We start from the raw sequence: 18486 nt of genomic DNA, 5'->3' as shown, positions 1-18486 counted from the left end.
ATTTACGCTTGAGCAAATAGCCCCATTCCTCTTTGGCCCCAACTTAGCTCAGTGTTGGATGCTTTGGCATTAAGCTTCTTGGCAAGCGTGGTTTACCCCTCACAGAGCTATAAATCCCAGCATCCTTAAAAACGACAGTTCCCAGGATTCTTTAGGGAAAGCTATGTGTTTAAATGTATGGTGTGGATTTCACCTTGGTTTCAGGTCCTAAAAGTCAAGCTGTCTACATTTTAAAGGTCTGAGCAATGAAACATAATGTGTTAGTGTTTCTGTGCCTCTGTTCTTGCCTAGAATACCAAATCCAAATACAGTGGTACCTCGGGTTAAGTACTTAATTTGTTCCGGAGGTCCGTACTTAACCTGAAACTGTTCTTAACCTGAAGCACCACTTTAGCTAATGGGGCCTCCAGCTGCTGCCGCACCGCCGGAGCCCAATTTCTGTTCTCATCCTGAAGCAAAGTTCTTAACCTGAAGCACTATTTCTGGGTTAGCGGAGTCTGTAACCTGAAGCGTATGTAACCTGAAATGTTTGTAACCCGAGGTACCACTGTACCAAATACCAAATCCCTTATACATGTTGTCTGTCATGCTTTTAAACACCTACATTAAATGGCTGAAGGCATCTGGGATTTTAGAAAAGGGTGTCATCAACATGCTGACGACACACAGTCCTAGCTCTCTTTTACATCTGTTTCAGGGAGATGGTGGAAGTGCTAGATCAGTGCTTGGGATAAAAAAATGGGCTGGATAAAGGGCCAATAAACTGAGGCTTGGTCCTGACAAGATGGAAGTACTATTGGTGGGTGATTTGTGTTCAGTCTCCCCTAACAGCATTGCACTCACCCTAAGGGATCCTAATGGACTGAAGCTGGTGCACCAACTGAGATTCCTCCTGGACAGAGATAAGTTGGTCAATAGTTATCCATGCACTGGAAACCTCAAATACTGCAATGCGCTGTACGAGAATACTGCAGTGTGGTTGTATGAGAGGCAGCCTTTGAAGGCTGCAGTGAGTATACTAACACAGCTGCTAGGGTAATAACTGGAGATGCTTTGGGGGGACATGTTTCACCAGATCATTCGGAGTCCCATTCAAAATGCTGGTGATGATCTTTACCCTACATGGCTTGGGTCCTGGGGACCTGAAGAAGGTATGCAGTTCTGCTTTCAAATCCCTCTGGCTGTCCTTGGGCTAGCTGCCAGTTTTCAGTCTGGCAACATGGACTCCCTCCTCCCGCATGAATTTGCCTGCCCAACCACACGCAACATCTCTTCATTCCACCATCTTTGGAGGATGCTTAGTGGGACACAAGTGATAAGACCGGCTCTGTTATTAGGCAGAGTGAGGCAACCACCTCAGGAGGAAGGCTTGGGTGGGGAAGTGATGGTAACCCCCAGGTGTTCCTTCTGAACCCCCAGGCATTCTTCTCTGTTGGAGGGCAGGGCTGTGACTGCAACATGGCCTGCTCTGTATCCTCAAACCTAGCCTGCTGCCCCCAAGTGGGGTGCTGGGGTATCCACATGTAAGTAAATAAATGGTGAGATGAAAATGGTCACTTGAATGGCTTCCCAGTCTGTACATCACTTTCAAGTCATTCTCTTTTATTGATGTGCCAAAAAAACCCAAAACCCCAGTAAAAAAAACATTTTGCCATTATTTCAGCACATCCTTTTTTGCACCAGAGAAAGGCAGCTATGGGTCTGACTGTGCTGGCGGTGCGTTTATTATGTGTGTGAGAAAAAACCTTTTGTTACCATTGTCAAAAGACTTTTCAAAGTCTGTATGCTTTCTGTTTACCTGTCTCGGTATTTTTGGCTGACTTTTGAAGCTGCTGTATACTAAGTGAGGTGTATGATTCTAGCCCACTGCTGTCTTACTGTGACTGATCAGTTGTTCTCCCCGGTCTTGGGTGGAAGCCTTTTCCAACCTGGCTGCTGTCCTTTAACTCAGAGATAAGGAACCTGTGGCTCCCCAATTCAAATATTGCTGAAGTAAAACTCCCATTATCACTGATTATTAGCCATGCTGGCTGGGGCTGATGGCAGTCAGAGTCAGACAATGTCTGGAGGGCCATAGGTTCCACATCCATGCTTTTTAGGAGACACCAGAATACGTTTGTCAAGAAAACAGATGTACTGTGCATCTGTGTGACAGGCAGGCTGGAGAGGGCATACGGCAGCACATAGCGAATAGGAGGCACCGCTGGTCCACCGTGGTGCAGTGGTTAGAGTATTGTACGTGGACATGGGGGGACCAGGTTTCAAATCCCCACTCAGCCATGAAGCTTAGTGGGTGATGTTGGACCAGTCACTTCCTCTCAGCCTAATCTACCTCACAGGGTTGTTGTGGGGTTTAAATTAGGAGGGAGGGAACCATGTACACAGCATTGAGCTTCTTGGAGAAAAGGTGGGACATAAATATAATAGATGATAGATAGATAGATAGATAGATAGATAGATAGATAGATAGATAGATGATAGATAGATAGATAGATAGATTGATGATAGATAGATAGATAGATAGATATAGATAGATAGATGATAGATAGATAGATAGATAGATAGATAGATAGATAGATAGATAGATAGATAGATAGATAGATAGATGATAGATAGATGATAGATAGATAGATAGATGATAGATAGATGATAGATAGATAGATAGATAGATAGATAGATAGATAGATAGATGCCATAATTTACCACATAAGGGTGTGACCATTATACAGTGAATTACAGGGGTGGAGGCAGAGGAAAGGGTCTTGGACCAGCAGCGGAGGTGGTCGCTTGCCCACTGCTTCCCCTTCTTGACTGGGATGTCCCGGGGAGCAAGCCCAAGGCGACGGCAGCAGCAACAGCAGCCACCTTGCCTCCTCCAGCTACGATACCTCCGCTCAGGGCTGGCAAGTCAATGAAGGCCCAGACTCCAGCTCTCACTGCCTCAGGAGCCACCAGGAGTCCCCCTCCCCCCATGCCGGCTCCCAGCTCACCTGACTCTAGGAGAGGCAGCTGCACTGGACCCCTATGCAGCGCCAGGAAGCACCCAAGGCAGCCTGGGAGATCATGGCTGAGACGGAGAGGTGCAAGGGGTCTTGGATGTTTATCTTTTTAAAAAGGTGGCTGGGGGAGGAAAGGAAGGGGCCCAAGGCCTGGCGGAGTCTCAGAAGTTGCCACACGACGATTATGCAATGGAAGCTAATCGTCCAGTTTTTTGAGTGACAAAACAGAGTGCAACTATTAAGCAATGGCGACGATTATGCAGTGAATTGCGGTAGATGGAAGCATGAATGCACTGGAGAGCAAATGTTTGCAAAACAGAGCCTGCTGTAGTCATATATGTGTGGCTCAAGCATGCCCTCTTTGCATTGTGGGACCAGTTCTCTGGAATTCTCTCCCTTTAAAGCTGAAGCAAGCCCCAATGCTGTAGGGTTTGTGATGTACATTTGAAAATAATTTTCTTATGGAAATACCCTATTTTATTTCCACAGTTTTTAATTATTGGTTTTTATTTTTTTAAAGCTGTTTTGTGATCTGTATTCTGTATTACATCCTGCATCTGTTCTTCACTTTTATGCTGGTTTATTCTTTAGCTGGACCGCGTTCCATGCTTTTATATCTTATTGCCAGATGGAGTTGTTTTTTTAAAAAAATAGGGATTGCAAGCTGCTTTGTGGAGGAAGTTCCTCAAAAAGAAGAGCATACATTCCCCCCCCCCCCAATAAAAACATAACATCACTGTAGGCTCCCCAGCATGATTTCGGACCCTGATGGTGCATTGCAGCAGGTTCCCTGCTGGAGACATTTTTTCTCCAACATGTGGGAAACGGTATAGTAAGCAACTGGGATCCACTTGAGAAGGCGGGGCTAACAAGTGCATCTCCACTCTCCCTCTCATTGGCCCTTCCTCATGGGCCCTGGCAGTAACTACACTTGCTATTTCCCCAATTGCCATCTGATATAGTTATTTTAGTTGGCTTCACTTCTCCCTTCCTTTGCTTGATATCCAAAAGTGCTGAATGACTGGTTTATACAAATAAAAATAAGATTCTGACCAAAGCCATGTGACTCCACTCGACAGACAAAAAGGCAGAGAAGCTGAGAGTTCTTCTCTCTGAGCTGGAGGTAACTTCAGCTCACATAAAACCCTTGCCAGCAAGAGGTTCCATAGCCGGATGTGACTTAATGATACCTCAATTGCATTTTCATCCCTGGATCCCAGGGAGCTTTAGCTCTGATTCTGCCAAGCCCATTAACCATCAGCCGAACGGCAAGGTGTGGGCTGCCGCTGCTGGCAATCTGGGCTTATGGTGGAACTGGGAGGCCATTCAATGAAGATGAAGAGGCAGAGGCACAAACTCCTTACCTCAATTGCTTCCCTAAACCTTCAGCAGTCGCTGTGGTGATCCATCTTCTCCCTGTGATTAGCACATAAATTACCTCCAGTGGTCTGAAACACTTCAATTATTCAGAGTAGTTTTAGCATCCTCTGTAAAGAGTGAGCGAAGAAGGAATAAAGAGAGGCAAGTCAAAAAGACCAAGAGAACCCAGGAGGAACCCACTTATCAAAGGACGTGATGACCTCTCAGGCTGCACAGCCTCTGATTCTTCTCATGCTGAGTCCTCTTTGAATTTTTCCTCTGGGGTCATTTCTGCATAGGGAATTGTCTGGATCTCAGACATGCACCTTCCCTAGGCACCATTTGTGGCAAGCTGTGTGGCAGGTATGCACACAATCTGCAAGATTCCCAAACCTGACAAACAAGGAGAATCTCATGTTGGTTTGCCCAAGGTACATGGCTGCAGGAACATGGTACGTGTGGGAAAGCCCACGCCACATCATAATTCTGCCACTTCTTGGTAAGCAGTTCCTGTGTTCTTCCTTGCATATGGGGACGGCCAGTGTGCACAGAGCAGCACATGAATGTGAAAGAGAGATAACGAAGAAGTCTTTGCTCAGTTTTGCCTTGCAAAGAAGTTGAAGGTTGGAGCCCTGAGGTAACTAGGCACAACCTTCTGGGAAGCTACACCTCCTTCAATAGTCTTCAAGAGCAAAAGTCCTGTCAATCTAAAGAATCATGGGACAAATTATGGTGTGGCACCACTCCAGATGTTGTTGGACAACAACTTCCATCACCTCTGACCATTGGCCAGCCTGGCTGGGTTTGATGGTAGTTGTATCCTAACAACAGATGGGTGGTCACTGGTTATCTCCCCCTGCTTTGCAGCCTGGCTCTTCACACATTTACTCAAAAGAACCAATGTGGTGTAATGGTTATGGGAGACCTGGATTCAAATCCCTGCTCAGTCATGAAGCTCACTTGAGCCTCTCGGCCTAACCTACCTCACAGGGTTGTTGTGGGGATTCAGCAATAAGGGGTGGAATCATGTATGCCACCTTGAGATGCTTGTTGAAAAGGATAGAATAGAAATGCAATAAAGAAATAGATAAGTCCCACTGACTTCAGTCTGGTCTATCACCACATAAATGTGCATAGCATTTAATTTAATTGCGCTCATTAAGCAGTTAAAAGTTTGCTGCCCCGTTTAGCAAAGGCTCAGCAATGTATAGCATGTTTGTTCCCGCAGGACGGAGGATAGGCTGGGGCAGTTTCTGTGTTTTAACAATGCTTTTTTATATCTCCAGAGGACTGCCTGAGCAGCTGCAGTCATGTTTGTGCTACTTCTTAAGATATTCAGGTGATGGATTGGAAGGAACTGAGGTGGATGGGGGGTTTATGCATTGAAATTAATAATAAATAAAGTAGCGCACTGACTAGCAGACCAAGGAAATTGTCAGAGCGCGTGCACACACCACGGATATGCTGAGCGTGCTGTTCTCTGGCGGACTGGGTACATTGGAGGCTGCCGTGCTGATCAAGCCTATTTCTGAAACCAAGGCAGCTGTTGACCAGCCCGAGGTCACATTGCAGCTCATGGTGGGAAGTGCTGGCAGCACTGGACACAAAAATTGGGGCATGGGTGGGCATTGACGGGGCAAGCACATTTGGAGGGGATGGGGAAATCAGCTTTGTCCCACCTGAACATTCCCATTGATTTAGATTTAGCTGACTTTCAAGTCAATGTGCTTAAGATTGCAGCCATTTTTAAAGCTCCAGTTTAAAGCTCTAGGGCACCCAGGTTTGAATTCCTGCTAAGGAACTAAGCTTACTGGGTGACCATGGGAAAGGCAGTATCTTTCAGACTAAACTAGTGAGGATACAATAAGACAACTGTGTATAAGCCACCATGAGCTCCTTGGAGAAAAGTCAGGGAACAAATATGTAGAAAAATGGTCTCCACATTACTCAATTTTTGTGTCACTTCCAATTCAGATAGCTCATTAACAAAGATATTCTCTGGATGCTTCCAGGGTTCCTGTATTAACTTGGGTCCAGCTATTCAAAAGCTCCTGAGCAGCACATCTCTCCCCCCCCTCCTTCCTTACTGCATTACCTCATTTCTTTCTATATCTGACCCAGATTGCTTCCTGCAGTTGAAGAATCAGGTTGCCTTTGATTGACCTGGAAACAATCATGAGTTAGCAGCTTTGCTTCTTCCTTCAGCCCCCCTAAAAACACCCTGAATCTTAATCTGTTGTGCATTTTCATCCAAATCTTTTCAGCCTTTCTTTCACACACACTACAATAGCTCTGCGCAGTTCTGCTAAATTCAGTGTGCCAATTTGCGCACCTTGGAGATTTGACCTCATACTTTCCAGCCAAGGCAGAGCCCATTGGGACTTATATTGATGGAGCGTGCAGCAGGTGTAGTTATTTTGTGTAGCTGTCACAGATATCTAGCTGGACATCAAACTAGTAGAGTCCAATTACTGAAGCTTTGCAGCAGGTCTGTTAGAGTCTCCACGCCAAAGCAGTGTTCTAAACACACATACTTGATGGCACCAATATATGTTGGGCTTATTTGAAAGTCTAAATGTTAAGATTTGTATATGTGCTGTAAGCTGCCCAGAGTGGCTGGGGAAACTCAGCCAGAAGGGTGGGATATAAATAATAAAATTATTATTAATTATAAGGTTTGACACATATAAGCAGATTCATCAGAGAACTAGTTTCCCTCAAAATTAATTGCCTTATTGTGTATTGGCATCTTAGTATTTTCTAGTTACCAGAGGGTTTGTCATCTAGATGGTATTTAAAATATGGGTCTTATGGCCTAGAGAACATCAGGATGTTCGGGATTGTTTGAAGTATCTGCATCCAAAGCAAGAACAGGGAACCTCCAGATGTGATCCTACAGTTGTTGTTGGACTCGATAACTCCCGTCAGCCCCAGCTGGTGAGGGACCAATGGTCAGGGATGATGGGTGTTATAATCCAACATCTGCAGGGCCACAAGTTCCCCATCCCTGATCTAAAATAACAAGAACAACAACTTATGTGTCAGCTGAAAGACTAACAGATTGGTTTTAGCTTAAGCTTTCATGAACTGCAATCCAATTCCTCAGATGCATTAATGCACCTGATTTGGTTTGCTTGCAAACCAAAGAATTCATCCTGATCCCATATATGGCAGGAAACTGGTGCCAGTGCCAAAACCATATTGACCAACAATACAATGTATGTACCGTTCTCCACACACACTGGCACCTGCATAGTCACCTTCGACTGGACTTAACCATCCAGGGGTCCTTTACCTTTAGCTTTTCCCACATACCTCTGCTTTGGCATTAAAGGAAGAGGTATGACCATGAAGTTGGACCACCCAATCTCATCTTGGTATGCCTGCAATGCCATTGTGATACTAACTGCAATACTAACAGCCATTTCCCTTAGATTCCACACAATAAAAACGCTGCAGAAAATGTGGTTGTTTCATCAAGTTGGGAGCAAAACCATCAGCATGTAACTCAGATGAAGCCATGGGGCAGCAATCAGAAAAGCTCTGAACAACCAAGTACAAATCAGCCACTGATGGGTGTGGGCATGAAGTTAAAGGGGAAGAATGCAAGGATTATTCTTGAGGGGGGTAGGGGAGAGAGGTTGAATTAAGAAAGAGTATCTTGGTGCAACAGGTGATCACCTCAACCCTCATATGGTGTGTATATGTGTATGTGCACACACACACACACAAGGGGCCTGCCCCCCCCCCATTTGCTCTGCTCCACTGGCCCAACACCAGGCACATTCTTCATCATCGCTCTACAGGAAGCCTGCAGAGAAAGAATGGATTTCTGTTGTTGTTGTTGTTTAGTCGTTTAGTCGTGTCCGACTCTTCGTGACCCCATGGACCAGAGCACGCCAGGCACTCCTGTCTTCCACTGCCTCCCACAGTTTGGTCAAACTCATGCTGCTAGCTTCGAGAACACTGTCCAACCATCTCGTCCTCTGTCATCCCCTTCTCCTTGTGCCCTCCATCTTTCCCAACATCAGGGTCTTTTACAGGGAGTCCTCTCTTCTCATGAGGTGGCCAAAGTATTGGAGTCTCAGCTTCAGGATCTGTCCTTCCAGTGAGCACTCAGGGCTAATTTCCTTAAGAATGGATGCGTTTGATCTTCTTGCAGTCCATGGGATTCTCAAGAGTATCCTCCAGCACCAAAGTTCAAAAGCATTTCTGTAGATTATAGCAACTCCCCTTCCTCAAACTGCAAGTCTTCTCTGCTGCAGTGGGCATAACTGGAACAAGCCAGCACCGCCCTGCTCCCCGACCCACATATTAATTAGGCAAGCCAGGTCAGCCTCCTCATCCAACCAAACACTAAGAAACTGCCCTGGCATGCAGCAGCTGAGGGCTGACAGGCAGAGGAACTTCCTTGTTTTGGGGAAGGGCCAATACAGTGCACAGTAGAGTCCCCCACATCTGGCTTACGCCTCTCGCATTCCTTCACCTAACCAGAATCATAGAAAAAGGCATCCCCCCCCCCCCCCAACTAAGACCTTTCCTGAATGCAGCAGCGACACCATTTTAGAACATACACGACACTGTAAAACCAAGGTTATTACTTCTATGGAAAGCATGCCTTCAATGGAGTGATTAGGTTGGTTTTGTTTCCACAAATAATTTTTTTTAATTGCACGTATCTGCTTTTGTCTGCTTGCTTGGGAGCTGAAGCTGACTTTATTTTTATTTATAAAAGTATGCTTACTTACAGGCCATTCAAATTGTGATCCAGGCACTGAGACCAGCCTGCTGGTGAGTACCCACTCTTCTTACGCTAGAATCTCATTCTGAGTATTCGTGGTTCCATGGCTGCACTATCACAATAAATAGGAGGATGTGTCTGTGAGGAAGGCACACTGACATGTCTGTGCTGTTTTACTGAACCTGTGGAGGAACCATATAAAAGAGGCATTTTCCTCTGCCCCCAGCATAAGTATCTCATTATGAAAGTGCATACTCATTAAAATATCATCCATAATTGAAAGCATATTTTTCCTTAAACCTCCAGGCAGCACCCTTACCATATTCCCAAACTTCTTGGATTTAATTAAAAAGAAATCTTACCTCCTTTAAAACTTGTTTGAGCTAGGTTATGTTGAGATCAGTTTCTCATCTCATCAGTTTCTCATGGAGTTTTTAGGTACCATACATAGAAGTTTTATCAGGCTGGCTCTTCAGGAGAGTTTGTTGGAGAGCAGCAGGAAATGAGTGGACCTCGGGACTAGGAGTGGGGAAGAATGAGGTAAAGTGTAGAAGAACATCAGTATATCCCACTTGGTGAAAAAGTGATGTTTGTATTTTGAAGGCCTATTTAAACAATACAGTTTTCGGAAGACCCCTAAAAGGAGGCAAGGATGGTTAAAGCACATTTAAGACACAATTCAGCGCACTCGGCTTCCCCCAAAGAATCATGGGAATTGTAATTCATGATCACAGAGCTACAAACCCCACTAGCTTGTTCTGAGAGACCACCAACACTGTAGCTTACAAATGCCCAGGCATGAACAGATTATATTAATATATTTCTTCACCAGGTTGTTACGTAGATTGGTATAATATGTGATTTAGCTTCCACCATTTCCCTATGCAGGCAATTACACTGGATCAAGAATAGGGAAACTGTGACCCTCCAGATGTTGTTGGGCTGCAAATCCCAACACCCTGTTCATTGCCCAACCATATCGGGAGGGCCACAGGTTCACCATTTCTGCCCTAAACAATGCTTTTTTTATTACACACACACACACACACAAATCTAGTCATCTGCCTTTCCTCTTCATTTGTATTGTCATCCTGCTGAGTATTTGCAGACAGCTGTTTTTTCCCAAAGGGACGCGGGTGGTGCTGTGGTCTAAACCACAGAGCCTAGGGCTTGCTGATCGGAACGTCGGCAGTTCGAATCCCCGTGATGGGGTGAGCTCCCATTGTTCAGTCCCAGCTCCTGCCCACCTAGCAGTTCGAAAGCATGTCAAGTGCAAGTAGATAAATAGGTACCATTTACTAACATTGTACCGGATAACATATCACGGCTTTCCTTGTAACTTAATTATCTGAAGCAAAGGTAGATCCAGACCCCAAAACTCCTCTCTGAAGCGTTTCCTTCATCCTAGACAACAGCTCAGCTCAGCTCTTTAACTCTTGCTTTGTTATGGTAATGTCGCAAAACTGGGATATGAAGCCAGGCTGCCTATCATTGTTGGAGCAGGAAGAGCAGCCTCGGCCAATGCTTTTGGAGAAAAGAGGGAGGCTCAAGCTCCAATCACACTTATATGGGAGCAAGCCCATTTGAATGCAGTGGGGTTTGCTTCTGTGTAATGATTTATGGGCTCCAACAGCACATGAAAGCTTTTTTTGCTGGGAGGAGCGGCTGCTGGATTCTATAAAAGAGGCAATAGCTGTGAAACCTACTGATTTATAGACATGAAGAAGAAAGGAAAGCAAACACTTTCTGAGTGGGGTTGGAAAATATTTTTATGCCATATGTGGCTGCAGATGGGGGACTAATAATAATAATAATAATAATAATAATAATAATAATAATAATAATAATTTATTTCTACCCCGCCCATCTGGGCGGCTTCCAACAGAAGATCAAAAATACATTAAAACATCAGTCATAAAAAACTTCCCTAAAGAGGGCTTGTTTTGTTTAGGCTTTAGCCAGTTTTGTTTAGGCTTTAAAGGTGATCCCAAGTACTTCCTTGAACAAGGTTCAGAGGCAAATAAGAAGCCAAGGCAGTATTCCCAAGTATTCTGTTTAGGTGGGCTGGGGAGATCCTATGCATCAGCTGTAGCTTCCAAGATTGTCCCGGGGGTACATATACTAATTCAAATGTCAGATTAAAGTTACATGTCAGTGGGAATATCTGAATCAGGGTAGCATGTGATTTAGAAGCTGAAGCTGTGGTTGGAATCAAAAGGAACACATATGGTTAGGGATGTGATAGGGTTAGGGTTGCAATTGACACAGCTGCTCAGTCACAGAAAGGGAAGCTGAGTCCCTCCATTTCCTGATTGCCTGTCCCCTTTCCTTTGATCTTGAGGCCCTCTATGTACAACAGAGACTCTTTCTGCAACAACCCATATAACTTCAAATCACCAGATTGGGATCCAGGAGCTAGGGTTGGGCTAGAGGTCATAATCACCCCAAGGAGTAAAGTGGGGGAGGGGATGTGGTTATCATACACCACCCTGCAGAGCCACAGGCAAGACAACTGGTGGAAGTACTAAGAATTACATAGGAATATAAGATGATCCTACTGGATCAGACCAGTGGTCTATCTGGTCCAGAATCCTGTTCTCACAGTGACTAACCAGATGACTGTGGGAAGCCTGGAATCTGGTGCCACTATGCAGGTTGATGGAGTGGAATATGATTCCACCTAGAGTTAGCAAACTCTCTGCTTTTAGCTCCAAAGACTTCCACATCACCAGCATCTCAGGATCTAACTCCCATATGCTAATAGCAGCATACTCTGTCAGACATGCAAAGCAGCCTCTAGGGTTTGTAGAGCTGACTATACTAGTTGGTGCTAGATCTTGCCATACTAAAACAATCACCACCATTAACCTCCCCACCCACCCGCCCAATAAGCAGCTTTGTTTGTTTTCTCTTTGTTTTCCTCTGCATCTTACCATCACACAGTCGGGTGTGCCATTTGGCTTCCTGAAAATCCCAGCTTTTGGGTAGGCAGTGATGTGATAAAACATGGTAGGCAGATGATCTTTTCCTACAGAGACGAACCATAAATGATGACAAAGAAGACAGAACACATTCCCAGAGTGAGCATTTAGTTATATTTATTGGCTCATCCATTTAAGGCCAAGCAAAAGCAGGGAGGCTTGAATTCTGTCTCAGAAAAAGGCACTCAGTCATCTGCAACAGTCTTACTCTAATTTCCCATGTAAATGCCATCACAGTAGCACACGGAGCAGGGCAAGGCATCATTAATTTCAGAAACTCTCTTGCTTGAAGAGTCAAGGCAATACTGAACATGAGAAAACAAAGCTCTGAATTAAGGTCTTCCATATTAACAGGCTCCCAAACACCAAGATTGAAAAACCCAATAAAAGACATTTTATTTATAAATATTATTATTTATTTAAAGCATTTTTATTTTTTTACCCTGCTCTTCACATAAAAAAAGGCTATTGGAGCAGCTAACAAAAATCTAATCTAAAGAAACACAACACTCAAGGAAAGGGGACTGGGAGAGAGGAGGAAAAATATTGCTATGGATTTTGTGGGTACCCTGACTCCCCCATGTTGTGTCTGCCCTGTCCCCCTCTAGATTCCTGGGTGCTAGCGTTTGATCAGTGCTTTGAGAATGTAGATGAGCTGACAGACGTTTGATTCAATATTGTAAAAATGCCTGCCAACCCTTTTCTGCATCAGGGTATCACCAGGAAATATGCCATCAAGGGGAACAAAGGCTGATGATGGCCAGTCATCAACTCATTGGGGAAGTCATGCCGATGACAGGCCTAAGCCTGTGTGAGACATGGAAGGGTGGGGCTCCTCCTCCTGCTGTGTGTGTTAGTGGGCAGGGAAAGAAAAGGTTGAGGGTTTCAGCTTGGATGATGTAGACTGAAGGGAAATTGTGGCATTTTGCGAAAGGTTTGAAAAGTGGGGGAGAATTGGGGGCAACAGAACTCTTGGCCGCCTGGCTAGAGCAGGGTATAACAAAGGGACAGGCAGCATGACTGGTTCCTCTGTTTGTAGACCTAAGCCTGCTGGCTCGTAAGAAAGGAGCAAAGATAATAATGAGTTGTGAATGCTCTGAACTCTCTCTCTCACCATATAGACACAGGTTGTCAATACAGTGGTGCCCCGCAAGACAAATGCCTCGCAAGATGAAAAACCCGCTAGACGAAAGGGTTCGCTCCCCCCCCCTTTTTCTAAGCCGTTAAGCCGCTAATAGCCTTTTAGCCGCTAAGCCGCTAATAGCGCTAATCCGCTAAGCCACTAATAGGGTTGCTTCGCAAGATGAAAAAACCGCTAGACGAAGAGACTCGTGGAATGGATTATTTTCGTCTTGCGAGGCACCACTGTATGTGTAAATAAACCACGTAGCATAAAGACACTACAGTCTCCGTTGTGCCTAATTTCCAAAGGAAACCCCAGTTAAGTGCCAAGACCCCTGGAATCTCGCACCAATCCTGGAAATTGGGGTGACCCCTAACAGTATTATAATGGTTGGCTTTGTTACCCAGATGGCTAGAATTATACATACTATGTACTGCACCTGTTCTCCTTATTTGCTGGCTTGCTCTTCTTTTCTTTCTTCCATTTTGCTGTGCCTCTCCTCCTGTTGCTTTGTTTTCACAAGTTCAAGTTTAATCTGATTCTTTTCACTTCCCTCAGGGCAAGATGGTTCCTCAGAAGCCCCTTGGGTGGCGGTTAGGGGAAGGAGGTGCTGCCACTGGGAGCTGGTGATCATACAATTCAACTACTGCTTCAGTTTGCATGTGGGCAAAACCAATAGTTCTGGATAGGGTTATGGGGAACAAATTTCAATTCAGTTCACCTACCACATTTGCACTTCCCAAAACAAAATGAAATGCAGCCATCAATCAAAAGTCACACTACTGAGAATTTTCGCAAAATGAAATGCAGCCATCAATCAGAATTCATGCTACTCCAAAATTTTGCAATGCAGCTCTCTTACCAAAGAGAATATTCATAAGTGTGGGGTGAGTATTGTGTGGCAGCTGTAATGGTGCTAGTTTTGCTGGTTGAAATGGTCAGGTGGGCCAATAAACTGGTCCCAAACCGTTAAGGGCTTCATACACCAATAGTAACACCTTGAACTTGATCCTGGCATGGGATCCATGGTGCCAAGCAGGAATGGCAGGATCTGTCAGAGGAGGAGCCCGAGGTAAGGGGTGGAGTTAGCTCAGTCAGGGATATGGATGTGGACCCTACCCATAGATATCAGATGTCTCAGAAATGGAGGGGGAGCTAATTGAGTCGGTCCCCACCTCACCTCCTGAGAGTGAAGTTCCCCTGGTAGCCAAGGAACTGGTTGGTCAATTGGAGGAGCCAAACAGGTCAGAGGGAGAGTTGGACGCCCTAAGGATGCACCACGATCAGTGCAGGTGTGAGCAGACTCAGCACCCCTCCCCCCTAGGAGCGCATGATCGTAGGTTCAGTCTTGCTCGCTTGTAAATGATAGGCCCCACCTTGCTTCTTTAAAAGTAGTGCAGTGTGTGTGTGTGTGTGTGTGAAGTGTTAGGACATTTTTGCCATAACAACAACAACAACAACAACAACAACAACAATTTATACCCCACCCATTTGGCTGGGTTTCCCCAGCCACTCTGGGTGGCTTCCAACAAAATATTAAAACACAATAGTCTGTCAAACATTAAAAGCTTCCCTAAACAGGGCTGCCTTCAGATGTCTTCTAAAAGTCTGGTAGTTGTTTTTCTCTTTGACACCTGGTCTGAGGGCGTTCCACAGGGCGGGTGCCACTAGCAAGAAGGCCCTCTGCCTGGTTCCCTGTAACTTGGCTTCTCACATTGAGGGAACCGCCAGAAGTGCCTTGGCGCTGGACCTCAGTGTCCGGGCTGAACAATGGGGGTGGAGACACTCCTTCAGGTATACTGGACTGAGGCTGTTTAGGGCTTTAAAGGTCAGCACTAACACTTTGAATTGTGCCCGGAAACATACTGGGAGCCAATGTAGGTCTTTCAAGACCGGTATTCTAGATCCCATTGATGTGTCCAATGAACCTTGTAACCTGTACCCTGAGCTGAGGCAGAGATCATTTGCTGATTTCTTTAATAAAATTAAAATTCTGTACTATCCAGTTTTGAAGTCAGTAATGCCTGAACTACCAAGCTCCCTTATTCCAGGAACATTCAAAGCTGTTGTAATAGGCACAGCTCCTAGTCAGTGAGGCCACCTGGTCTTCTAGTACCAAAGGTGGATCTAGAAGCACCCTTAGACTGTGTACCTGCTCCTGAGTGCTGTCCCCATCTAGGACCCATTGCATTTCAGCACAGGATGAGCATGGTTCCTCTGTATATTTGTAATTCCTCAACTAAAATATTGAGACCCCTGTGGGCTGGTGGGGAAAGCTGCTTGAAAAATAGGATCAAGTCTATCCTTTGGCTCTTTTGATCATATAAAGGAAAGTATGAAATAGATTTTTAAATGGATTCATGCCTCCAGCATTATACATAAGGACTAACAGGATTTGTTATGCGGAATGCAACACAAAGGACTGAGTCTTCCCTTTTCACCTTTGATTCCCATGCTTTGTGTATAACATTCATTGTTGCAGCCAGGCGGCATGAGCTACCTATGGGGACCATGTGGCGAGGCTCCTGGGATATTGGCTTTCTCTAGATAGCAGTCTCTGAGGGCATAGTACTGGGGACGTAGTTCCTAAGATGTAAAAGGTAGAAATAGGAACAAAGGGGAGAAAAGAATCAGAGAAAAGAAGTGAAAAGGAGCCAATCATCAGGGCTGCAGTAACACCATTGATGGGAAAGCTACCCTCAACCTCTTCTTGCATCCTGGGTACAACAGAGTCTAGGTTTAGGTGGTGCAAGCATGGTCTCTTTCCTTCTATATTTATATAAAAGTATATTTATATACCACTTTATATAAATAACCGAAAACGGATTGCACAAACGGAACAAAACGCCACCAAATCACAGATATGAAAACTGTAAACATGAACACAAAAGGAGCAGAGTCGAAACCTTTAAAGCCACGCAGAGGAGGAATGTTTGCACTGCCTGCCTAAACACCACCAGGGATGAGGCTTTAATGATTCTTTGCCTTCATTGATCCGATTGCAGAGACATTGCCTTGCTTCATTCGTGGACTTATTATGGATGAAGAGGAACAGACTCCAATCACTCAGGAGAGGCATTGTGCCCCTGCAGATGGATCACCTGTTTATTTAGCATCCCTCCTGGTTTGCTTGTACAAAGCTTACGTGGTGGTCCGACTGCCTCCAGTCTTCATTCAGCATTCCTTCTGATCTGTTTACGAGGCAGTTGCAGGAGCATTCATCCTGCACCCATCCTTTACATGTATTCCAGCTAGTCGTTCTTTTCCATTCATTTCTCCATCACTTTTCAGACCACAAAAAGTCTCTCTGTGATTTTAAAGTGGATTTGTTGTGCTAGAGCAACAGAGACCTTTAATCGGCTCTAAATGCACCAGCCTAGATTTCTGGTATACGAAAGGCAGGCTAGAGGCACCTGTTAGGTGGGCAAAAGGCATCTGTGGCCATCGGGCACACTATGTGGTCCCCGCTTGAGAATCAGTGGCCTGGGGAAAGAATGTGGCATTTGATCTCATTTCCCATCATGTTCAACTCAGATAATGGGTGCTTAGATGGGTGTGTGTTTGGATTGGAGGAGGGGAAACAGTCTCGGGGAACTGTTTTCTTTCCACAAGATAAAATGCCTTCAATAAATCCCAGATAACTTTGGGGGTGAGAATGGTTTTTATCACACAAAACCAGGCAGCAGCGGGCCGTCCCAGGGTAGCCTTGTGATTTTCATGAACGTGGCTTGTATGAAAATTGAGTCGACGAGCAGCATAGCTCGGAAAACCCCAGTGCTTGTGACAGATGGCAGCAATTCCGAGGATTCATAAATGGCGATAATTAGGGCTATTAATACTGCTCTATCTCATGGGGGGGGGGCAAGCAAAGCATTCCCCACAAATGTCTGCAAAGCAATATGACCTTTGAGGACAAAGTATGTCAGGAAGGGCACATGCTTATTCATGCTGGTGCACATCTTGTCATAAATTCATCTCAAATGGCTGGCCTTGAAGCAGTACCAACAAACTATCTTTTACATTATATTCCAGTGGATTGTACCGAGCTCCAAAGCCCTAAAGTTACTTATTTATAAGGTTTGTATTTCCACATGCAATCTCAGGGCTACCTAAAGTACAGTAAAACAAAATACACTTTATAATGCAACCCATCCTCCTCCCACTTAGGTCCCCCTTCAGCCACTGAGCAGCCTTGAATCATCTTGGCTTTCTTAGGCTCAGCTTAGTTTGTCTCAGGGCTCACCCTAGCATGGCCAAGTGAAAAAAAGAACAGGGCTCCTGTACCTTTAAATCATGGTTGTGTGCTTGTTTTCAGCCAGGGGGCCACATTCCCTTTTGGATAACATTATGGGGGCCGCCTGCCACTGGTGGATGGGGCCAGGGGCAAAGCAACAAATGTGAATTTTACCTGTAGGCTGATTTCTACACACTCACCCCTCCCTTTTATCATCCTCTCTCAGACCCTCCAAGTGTCCCTATTTTCCAGGGACGTCCCTGATTTGGGGAAGCCGTCCCCATTTCTGATTTGATCCCTGAATGTCCTGCTTTTCCTTAGGACATCCCATTTTCATTGGAAAAATGTTGGAGGGTATGGAGTTAATCGACTCCTGAGCTGTCTAAAGGCAATCCTGTATAGGGAAGGTTGTTTTTTAAAATGTTTAAATGTTTTTATATACGTTGGTTGCCCAGAGTGGCTGGGGCAACCCAGTAAGATGTGTGGGGTATAAATAGTACAGTGGTGCCCTGCAAGACGAATGCCTCGCAAGACGAAAAACTCGCTAGACGAAAGGGTTTTCCGTTTTTTGAGTCGTTCCGCAAGACGAATTTCCCTATGGGCTTGCTTCGCAAGACGAAATGTCTTGCGAGTTCTTGCGAATTTGTTTCCTTTTTCTTAAAGCCGCTAAGCCGTTAATAGCCGCTAAGCCGCTAATAGCCGCTAAGCCACTAATAGCCGTGCTTCGCAAGACGAAAAGACCGCAAGACGAAGAGACTTGCGGAACGGATTAATTTCGTCTTGCGAGGCACCACTGTATAATTATTGTGGAACGGGACATCCCATTTTCATCGGAGAAATATTGGACGGTACGCAAAAACCTCAAGGAGGGCGCAAAGCATGCTTGGTGATGGATGTGACCTGCCTCCTGGACCTCAGGCTCCTCATCCCTAAGCTACACCTTACAAAATTTCCTCTTCTACACAGCTTTTAAAAGTGCAGAGGGCCAGCCCTCTTCTCCACCCAGCCACCCTAGCTCACCATGCCCAGGAGTTCCGTATGAGGGATGT

At 45.2% G+C, this 18486-nt stretch overlaps 1 protein-coding gene across 3 annotated transcripts in view; it reads left to right on the top strand.

Moving 5' to 3' along the window:
• SYT2 (synaptotagmin 2) overlaps positions 1-18486 on the top strand; it is a 148655-nt gene that overhangs the window by 51617 nt on the left and 78552 nt on the right. For 2 of the 3 annotated variants that reach the window (XM_028734646.2, XM_028734643.2), the window contains exon 2: positions 9109-9149. The exons of the other annotated variant lie outside the window; for it this stretch is intronic. The gene's annotated coding sequence lies outside the window, so the exon portion shown is untranslated. The remainder of the gene's footprint in view (positions 1-9108; positions 9150-18486) is intronic. 3 annotated transcript variants of the gene reach the window in all.

This window comes from Podarcis muralis, chromosome 5 (genome assembly GCF_964188315.1).
Source record: "Podarcis muralis chromosome 5, rPodMur119.hap1.1, whole genome shotgun sequence".
NCBI classification, from domain to species: domain Eukaryota; kingdom Metazoa; phylum Chordata; class Lepidosauria; order Squamata; family Lacertidae; genus Podarcis; species Podarcis muralis.
This window is presented reverse-complemented; position numbering and strand designations above follow the sequence as displayed.